Source organism: Leuresthes tenuis, unplaced genomic scaffold (genome assembly GCF_036924035.1).
Source record: "Leuresthes tenuis unplaced genomic scaffold, fLeuTen1.0.hap1 SCAF_29, whole genome shotgun sequence".
NCBI classification, from domain to species: Eukaryota; Metazoa; Chordata; class Actinopteri; order Atheriniformes; family Atherinopsidae; genus Leuresthes; species Leuresthes tenuis.
The window spans coordinates 227,322-235,926 of record NW_027325383.1 but is presented as its reverse complement, the minus strand read 5'-3'; the positions used below and the strand labels follow the sequence as shown (position 1 = coordinate 235,926).

The 8,605-nt window shown below is 43.5% G+C and overlaps 4 non-coding genes across 4 annotated transcripts; all 4 read right to left on the bottom strand.

The window, feature by feature from the left end:
* Positions 1–5,111: 5,111 nt before the first annotated feature.
* LOC140285159 (U2 spliceosomal RNA) lies at positions 5,112–5,302 on the bottom strand. Its single transcript, XR_011910300.1, has one exon. It is a non-coding gene; the product is annotated as a U2 spliceosomal RNA (small nuclear RNA).
* A 259-nt stretch (positions 5,303–5,561) lies between these two features.
* LOC140285158 (U5 spliceosomal RNA) lies at positions 5,562–5,675 on the bottom strand. The gene has a single exon (XR_011910299.1). It is a non-coding gene; the product is annotated as a U5 spliceosomal RNA (small nuclear RNA).
* Positions 5,676–6,065: 390 nt separating this feature from the next.
* LOC140285151 (U2 spliceosomal RNA) lies at positions 6,066–6,256 on the bottom strand. The gene has a single exon (XR_011910293.1). It is a non-coding gene; the product is annotated as a U2 spliceosomal RNA (small nuclear RNA).
* Positions 6,257–6,564: 308 nt separating this feature from the next.
* On the bottom strand, positions 6,565–6,678 carry LOC140285154 (U5 spliceosomal RNA). Its single transcript, XR_011910296.1, has one exon. It is a non-coding gene; the product is annotated as a U5 spliceosomal RNA (small nuclear RNA).
* Between the last annotated feature and the right edge of the window lie 1,927 nt (positions 6,679–8,605).

Below are 8,605 nucleotides of genomic sequence, written 5' to 3'. Positions count from 1 at the left end.
AGAGGTGTTTGGCTGCAAGAAGGCCATAGTTTGCCAAAAGCGGGTAAGGTGCGAATGACCGACTAAATATCAACAAAAGTGGGGGCGGAGGTCTTCGGATGCAAGTGGGTGTGAATATCCCACCATACAAGTATGGTGTAGAGGAAGCTGTGAATGGCCGACCATAGTAGAAAGCGGGTGAGAGAAGGTGCGAATGTCAAACCATACATGATCAAAACAGTGAGCGGAGGTGTTTGGCTGCGACAAGGTGTGAATGTCCACCCATAATTAATGAAAAGCGGGCAACAAGTAGGTTCGAATGCCCAACCATACATCATCAAAAGCAGGAGTGGATGTGTTCGGCTACAAGAAGGTTTGAATATCCGACCATAGTTTGTAAAAAGCGGGTAAGAAAAGGTTTGAATGCCCGAACATACACCATCAAAAGAGGGAGCGGACGGGTTCCGCTGTAAGAAGGTGTGAATGTCCGACCATAGTTGGTAAAAAGCGGGTAAGAAAAGGTTAAAATACCCGACTGTACACAATCAATAGCGGGAGCGGAGTTATTCGGCTACTAAAAGGTGTGAAAGTCCGACCAGGGTTTGTAAAAAGCGGGTAAGAAAAGGTGCGAATGCCCGACAATGTATGATGAAAAGAGGGAGCGGAGGTGTTCAGCTGCAAGAAGGTCTGAATGTCCATCAATAATTGCTAGAAAACATGAAAGAAAATTTTCTAATATCAAACCGCACATGATCATAAGCGGGAGAGGAGGTGTTCAGCTGCAAGAAGGTGTGAATGTCCACCCATAATTACTGAAAAATGGTTTGTAAAAAGCGGGTAAGAAAAGGTATGAATGCCTGACTATACACCATCAAATGCGGGAACGGAGGTGTTCGGCTCTGAGTAGGTGTGAATGTCCGACCATAATTGCTGAAAAATGTGTTAGAAAAGGTAAGAATGCCGGTCCATACATCATCAAAAGCGAGAAAGGTGGTGTTCGGCTGCAAGTAGGTGTGAATGTCCAGCCATAATTACTCACAAATGGGTAAGAAAAGGTAGTATTGCCAGACCATACATGATCAAAACAGGGAGCGGAGGTGGTTCAGCTGCAAGAAGGTGTGAATGTCCGACTAAAGTTTGTAAAAAGCGGATAAGACAAGGTGCGAATGCCTGACAATGTATGATCAAAAGAGTGAGCGGAGGTTTTCGGCTGCAAGAAGTTCTGAATGTCTACCCATAATTCCTGAAAAATGGGTAAAAAAAGGGTCCGAATGCCCAACCATACATCATCAAAAGCGGGAGAGGAGGTGTTCAGCTGCAAGAAGGTGTGAATGTCCACCCATAATTCCTGAAAAATGGGTAAAAAAAGGTGCGAATGCCCAACCATACATTATCAAAAGCAGGTGTGAATGTCAGATCATAATTTGCAAAAAGCTGATGAGAAAAGGTGAGAATGCCTGACTATACACCATCAAATGCGGGAGCAGAGGTGTTCGGCTCTGAGTAGGCGTGAATGTCCGACCATAATTGCTGAAAAATGTGTTAGAAAAGGTAAGAATGCCGGAACATACATCATCAAAAGCGGGAGAGGTGGTGTTCAGCTGCAAAAAGGTGTGAATGTTCGACTAAAGTTTGTAAAAAGCGGGTAAGACAAGGTCCGAATGCCCGAACATACACCATCAAAAGAGGGAGCGGAGGTGTTCCGCTGTAAGAAGGTGTGAATGTCCAAACCATAGTTGGTAAAAAACGGGTAAGAAAAGGTTGAAATACCCGACTGTACACAATCAAAAGAGGGAGCGGAGTTGTTCAGCTAAGAGATGGTGTGAAAGTCCGACCATGGTTTGTAAAAAGCGGGTAAGAAAAGGTTCGTATGCCCTAATATACACTATCAAAAGCAGAAGCGGAGGTGTTCGGCTGCAAGAAGGTGTGAACGTCCAACCAAAGTTTGTAAAAAGCAGTTAAGAAAAGTTTCGAATATCTAACCAAACATAATCAAAAGCGGGAGCAGAGCTGTTCGACTGCAAGTAGGTGTGAATGTCAGATCATAATTTGCAAAAAGCTGATGAGAAAGGGTGAGAATGCCCGACTATACACCATCAAATGCGGTAGCGGAGTTGTTCGGCTGTGAGTAGGTGTGAATGTCCGACCATAATTGCTGGAAAATGTGTTAGAAAAGATAAGAATGCCGGTCCATATATCATCAAAAGCGGGAGAGGTGGTGTTCGGCTGCAAGTAGGTGTGAATGTCCAGCCATAATTACTCACAAACGGGTAAGAAAAGATAGTATTGCCAGACCATACATGATCAAAACAGGGAGCGGAGGTGGTTCAGCTTCAAGGTCTGAATGTCCACCAATAATTACTGAAAAATGGTTAAGAAAAGGTGCGAATGCCCAACCATATATCATCAAAAGCAGGAGTGGATGTGTTCGGCTACAAGAAGGTTTGAATGTCCGACCATAGTTTGTAAAAGGCGGGTAAGAAAAGGTTCCAATGTCCAAACATACACCATCAAAAGAGGGAGAGGAGGTGTTCCGCTGTAAGGTGTGAATGTCCGACCATAGTTTGTAAAAAGCGGATAAGAAAAGGTTAAAATACCCGACTGTACACAATCAAAAGAGAGAGCGGAGTTGTTCAGCTAAGAGATGGTGTGAAAGCCCGACCATGGTTTGTAAAAAGCGGGTAAGAAAAGGTTTGTATGCCCTAATATACACTATCAAAAGCAGAAGCGGAGGTGCTCGGCTGCAAGAAGGTGTGAACGTCCAACCAAAGTTTGTAAAAAGCAGTTAAGAAAAGTTTCGAATATCTAACCAAACATAATCAAAAGCGGGAGCAGAGCTGTTCGACTGCAAGTAGGTGTGAATGTCAGATCATAATTTGCAAAAAGCTGATGAGAAAGGGTGAGAATGCCTGACTATACACCATGAAATTGCGGTAGCGGAGTTGTTCGGCTGTGAGTAGGTGTGAATGTCCGACCATAATTGCTGGAAAATGTGTTAGAAAAGGTAAGAATGCCGGTCCATACATCATCAAAAGCGGGAGAGGTGGTGTTCGGCTGCAAGTAGGTGTGAATGTCCAGCCATAATTACTCCCAAACGGGTAACACCGAGAGTCCGAAAAGGAAATATAGATCACCCTACTCACTTTTCACCTAAAGAAATGAAGGAAGAGCTAGTTTCCCAAGAAATAACCTGAGTGTGTAATTTGTTTTGATAACTTAGAAAAACGAAAATGACATACCTACTTTCCTTTATCCTTTTAATGGTTCTCACCTTCTCAACACTAAATGTGAGAAGTGTGAAATCAAAGACAAGAGCCCAGAGTATTTTATCCTTCTTAGACTCCATAAAATCAGATGTGTTTTTAATACAAGAATGTGGACTACCTTTTTTAAAAAACCATAGACAATGGGAGGAAATGTGGCCCCATTTATCGATATGGAGTGGTTCAAATCAAAATAAAAATGATGGTGTGGCCATTCTAATTAAAAATCCGCATGTTCTGGTGAAAGGTAGCACAGTGGTGAGAGACGGACGGGCACTTTTAGCACACTTGAATTTTATGGGGCAAGACTTTAACCTCTTAAATATTTATGGTTTCAATGGAAAAATGACAGGTATGACCTTTTAGAAGATATACAGCTTTACATGCTAGGGCAAGTACCTTTAGTTGTAGCAGGATTTTAACTGTATCTTGAGCAGGAAAGATAGAAAAAGAGCAGGGGGAGATTTTAAAGTGGATAAGACTTCGATTTTACTTCAGGGCATATGCAGGGATTTTAAGCTTACTGACTGTTTTAAAACCATGCATCCCAGAGAGGAGGGCTTCACCTGGTTTAGTCATGATGGCACCAGAGCCTCTCGCATCGATTATTTCTTTACTAGAGATTGCCCACCCACTGATGTTAGATTAACCCCTGTTTTCTTTTCAAACCACCTTATGCTCTCCTGCACCCTTTCACCCCCTTCTGGTGTGACGGTAGGACGTGGTCTGTGGAAACTCAACTGTTCCCTGTTGGAGGATGAAATCATAGTCAGTCAGTACAGGGAATGTTATAAAGAGTGGCAGACCCTTCAAGACCTCTACGAAACACATGCACAATGGTGGGAAATGGTGAAGGAAACGACCCAGACTTTTTTTAAACAGCAAGGTAAACGTAAAAAAAGGAAAGAGAATAGATGTATGATGGGACAACAGAAACGCTTACAGCGCTACTTTAAACTAAATCAGTGTGGCATAAACTTTAATGAAGAAATCAAAGATGTCAAAAAGGAAATGTCAGTTTTAGCAGAAATAAAGAGTAAAGGAATTTTTGTAAGAAGCAGGGAGCAGGAAATTGAGGAAGGTGAAAAATGCACACGGTACTTTTTTAAGAAAGTTATAAATAAAAAGGAGTGTATTCAAAATCTAAAAAGAGAAGATGGGTTTTGAACAAAATCCACACAAGAGATGATTGAAACTGTACATACCTTTTATAGTAACATGTACAAAGAGAAACCAGTGCACTTGGAAACATCGGCAGAAATTTTAAAATTCGTTGACAAAACCGTAAAAGAGAATGCACACTTGACACAGGATTTTACTGCTTTAGAGTTAAAAAAAATGCCTAACAGGTTTTAAGAGAAGTCGAGCTCCGGGTTTAGACGGGCTTCCTGCAGAATTCTATCTGACCTTTTGGGACCTTTTATCATCAGACATTTTAGATGTTTTTAAAGATTTTGAAAAACTCGACCGACTGCCTGACAGTTTTAGAATGGGAATAGTGACTCTACTTTATAAAAAAAATGATAAGACTGACCTAAAGAATTGGAGGCCCATCACACTTTTAAACTTTGACTGTAAACTTTTTAGCAAGGTTTTAGCGACACGGATGTCCTCTGTTTTAGAGGAGGTAATTCACCCAGACCAGGCTTGTGCAATCTCAGGGAGACAACTCACTGACAGCCTCGTACTGATTCGAGACATCATTGATTACGATAGAGAAAGAAACACCCGGCTTGTCATCTTAAATTTAGACTTTGAAAAAGCTTTTCATCAGGTCTCGCATCAATATCTCTTTCAGGTGTTGCAGCCATCGAATAGGACCCTGAAACTTCCATCCTGCACCGCTGTTTGCTTTTTCACAAGAGCAGAGAAGATCGCACCGTTCCCAGCGGCACTGCAGTACCGGGTCGATGCTTGGAGTGAACGGAGCCAGCTCCTTTTTCAACTCCTATTGCTAAAAATCCATTTAATATGTAGTCCTCGTATAGAGGACATATCAAATATTAAACTGATAAGAACAGATACCACACTTGATCTTAGCCAAAAGGCCGAGAAGCGATAACTGTCCACTGGTTCACGTCCGAGGGCCCTTCCTGGCACAATGCGCACTTGTAGCGGTGTTCTTTTTAGTGTCACTTTGCACCTCCGCACTGAGCACTCTTCAGCCCTTTTAAATGGTATAACTTTGCACTCCTGCACGCTCCAGCAAGCACCATTCAAGCAACAACGTCAGCACAGTCGCAACAAGTAAGGCGACTCTACTCAGAGAAGTCACTCTGCACAGTAACAAGATTTCTTTTGCACAGACAGAAAGGGCTTCACCCGCAAAGGTAAAGCCTGCCAAAAATAGAAACAACTCACTAGTGCTGCTCTCCACGGAAGTCTTTAGTAAAAGGCGAAAGACTTGTACGTTATGAAGAGAAACCAGAGTACGATTATCCGTCACTGCAGGAGCAGGGCATCAGGCTAGTTGGCATAGCCACCTTCCCCATGGTGAGCTTTGCTTGGTAGAGACGTTTGCTCCCCCCCCTTGCTCGTCGGCTGACCAAGTAGGGACAATCGGGCCCTATTCGATGGCTGCCTTGTCTTTTACTCTGTGCAAAAGACAAGGCAGCAACAAAAACACCATGGGAACACCGTATTGAGGCTTTTTTCTGACCGCTCATTCGGTGTCGCGTTTCTTTCAAGCAATTCTCCCGGTTAGCCCGCACTCGGCTTGCTCCCAGAGCCGTGTTAAAGTCTACTTCGCATTCACACTCTCTTCTCAGCAGACTAAAAGAAACTTCCATCCTGCACCGCTGTTTGCTTTTTCACTAGAGCAGAGAAGAGCGCACCGTTCCCAGCGGCACTGCAGTACTGGGTCGATGTTTGGAGTGAACGGAGCAAGCTACTTTTTCAACTCCTATTGCTAAAAATCCATTTAATATGTAGTCCTCGTATAGAGGACATATCAGAAATTAAACTGATAAGAACAGATATTACACTTGATCTGAGCTAAAAGACCGAGAAGCGATAAATGTCCACTGGTTCACGTCCGAGGGCCCTTCCTGGCACAATGCGCACTTGTAGCGGTGTTCTTTTTATGGCCATAGGTGTCCAGAGTGTCACTTTGCACCTCCGCCCACCCGCTGCACTGAGCACTCTTCAGCCCTTTCAAATGGTATAAATTTGCACTCCCGCACGCTCCAGCAAGCACCATTCAAGCAACAACTTTGCACTCCAGCTTCGAACATCGGCACAGTCGCAACAAGTAAGGCGACTCTACTCAGAGAAGTCACTCTGCACAGTAACAAGATTTCTTTTGCACAGACAAAAAGGGCTTCACCCGCAAAGGTAAAGCCTGCCAAAAATAGAAACAACTCATTAGTGCTGCTCTCCACGGAAGTCTTTAGTAAAAGGCGAAAGACTTGTACGTTATGAAGAGAAACCAGAGTACGATTATCCGTCACTGCAGGAGCAGGGCATCAGGCTAGTTGGCATAGCCACCTTCCCCATGGTGAGCTTTGCTTGGTGGAGACGCTTGCTCCCCCCCCTTGCTCCTCGGCTGACCAAGTAGGAACAATCGGGCCCTATTCGATGGCTGCCTTGTCTTTTACTCTGTGCAAAAGACAAGGCAGCAACAAAAACACCATGGGAACACCGTATTGAGGCTTTTTTCTGACCGCTCATTCGGTGTCGCGTTTCTTTCAAGCAATTCTCCCGGTTAGCCCGCACTCGGATTGCTCCCAGAGCCGTGTTAAAGTCTACTTCGTATTCACTCTCTTTTCTCAGCAGACTCTTGGGATTTTATCTATAAAATGAATTCCTTCACTCAAACTATGTTAAAACTGCTTTGTCCTTCATATTTACCATGTCTAGAAAGATTTAAACAAAAAAAACAACGTCGTACATTGCATCTTTTGATCATACATTTTCGGGCATTCGCACCTTTTCTTACCCGCTTTTTTCAAACCAGGGTCGGACTTTCACACCTTTTAATAGCCGAACAACTCCGCTCCCGCTATTGATTGTGTACAGTCGGGTATTTTCACCTTGTCTTACCCGCTTTTTACCAACTATGGTCGGACATTCACACCTTCTTACAGCGGAACCCCTCCGCTCCCTCTTTTGATGGTGTATGTTTGGGCATTCGCACCTTTTCTTACCCGCTTTTTACAAACAATGGTCAGACATTCAAACCTTCTTGTAGCCGAACACATCCACTCCTGTTTTTGATGATGTATGGTTGGTTATTCGCACCTTTTCTTACCCATTTTTCAGTAATTATGGGTGGACATTCACACCTTCTTGCAGCTGAACACCTCCTCTCCCGCTTATGATCATGTGTGGTTTGATATTAGAAAATTTTCTTTCATGTTTTCTAGCAATTATTGATGGACATTCAGACCTTCTTGCAGCTGAACACCTCCGCTCCCGCTTTTTATGGTGTATAGTCAGGGTTTCGAACCTTTCCTTACCCGCTTTTTACAAACTATGGTCGGACATTCAGACCTTCTTGCAGCCAAAAACCTCCGCTCCCTCTTTTGATCATACATTTTCGGGCATTCGCACCTTTTCTTACCCGCTTTTTACAAACCAGGGTCGGACTTTCACACCTTTTAGTAGCTGAACAACTCCACTCCCGCTATTGATTGTGTACAGTCGTGTATTTTCACCTTGTCTTAACCGCTTTTTACCAACTATGGTCAGACATTCACACCGTCTTACAGCGGAACACCTCCGCTCCCTCTTTTGATGGTGTATAGTCGGGCATTCGAACCTTTTCTTACCCGCTTTTCACCATCTATGGTCGGACATTCACACCTTCTTACAGCGGAACACCTCCGCTCCTGCTTTTGATGATGTATGGTTGGGCATTCGAAGCTTTTCTTACCTATTCTTCAGTAATTATGTGTGGACATTAACACCTTCTTGCAGCTGAACACCTCCTCTCCCGCTTATGATCATGTGCGGTTTGATATTCGAAAATTTTCTTTCATGTTTTCTAGCAATTATTGATGGACATTCAGACCTTCTTGCAGCTGAACACCTTTGCTCCCGCTTTTGATGGTGTATAGTCGGGCTTTCGAGCCTTTTCTTCCCCGGTTTTTACAAATTATGTTTGGACATTCAGACCTTCTTGCAGCCGAAGACTTCCGCTCCACCTTTTGGTGTTCTATCACACCATTTTTTTCACCGCATTTTATAGATTATGGTTGGAAATTCTCAACCACTCTCATCCGAAGACCTCTCCTCCCGCTTTTGTTAATATATTTGAACTTTAGTCGGACATTCACCCCTTCTTGCAGCTGAACCACCTCCGCTCCCTGTTTTGATCATGTATGGTCTGGCATTCTTACCTTTTCCTACCCGTTTGTGAGTAA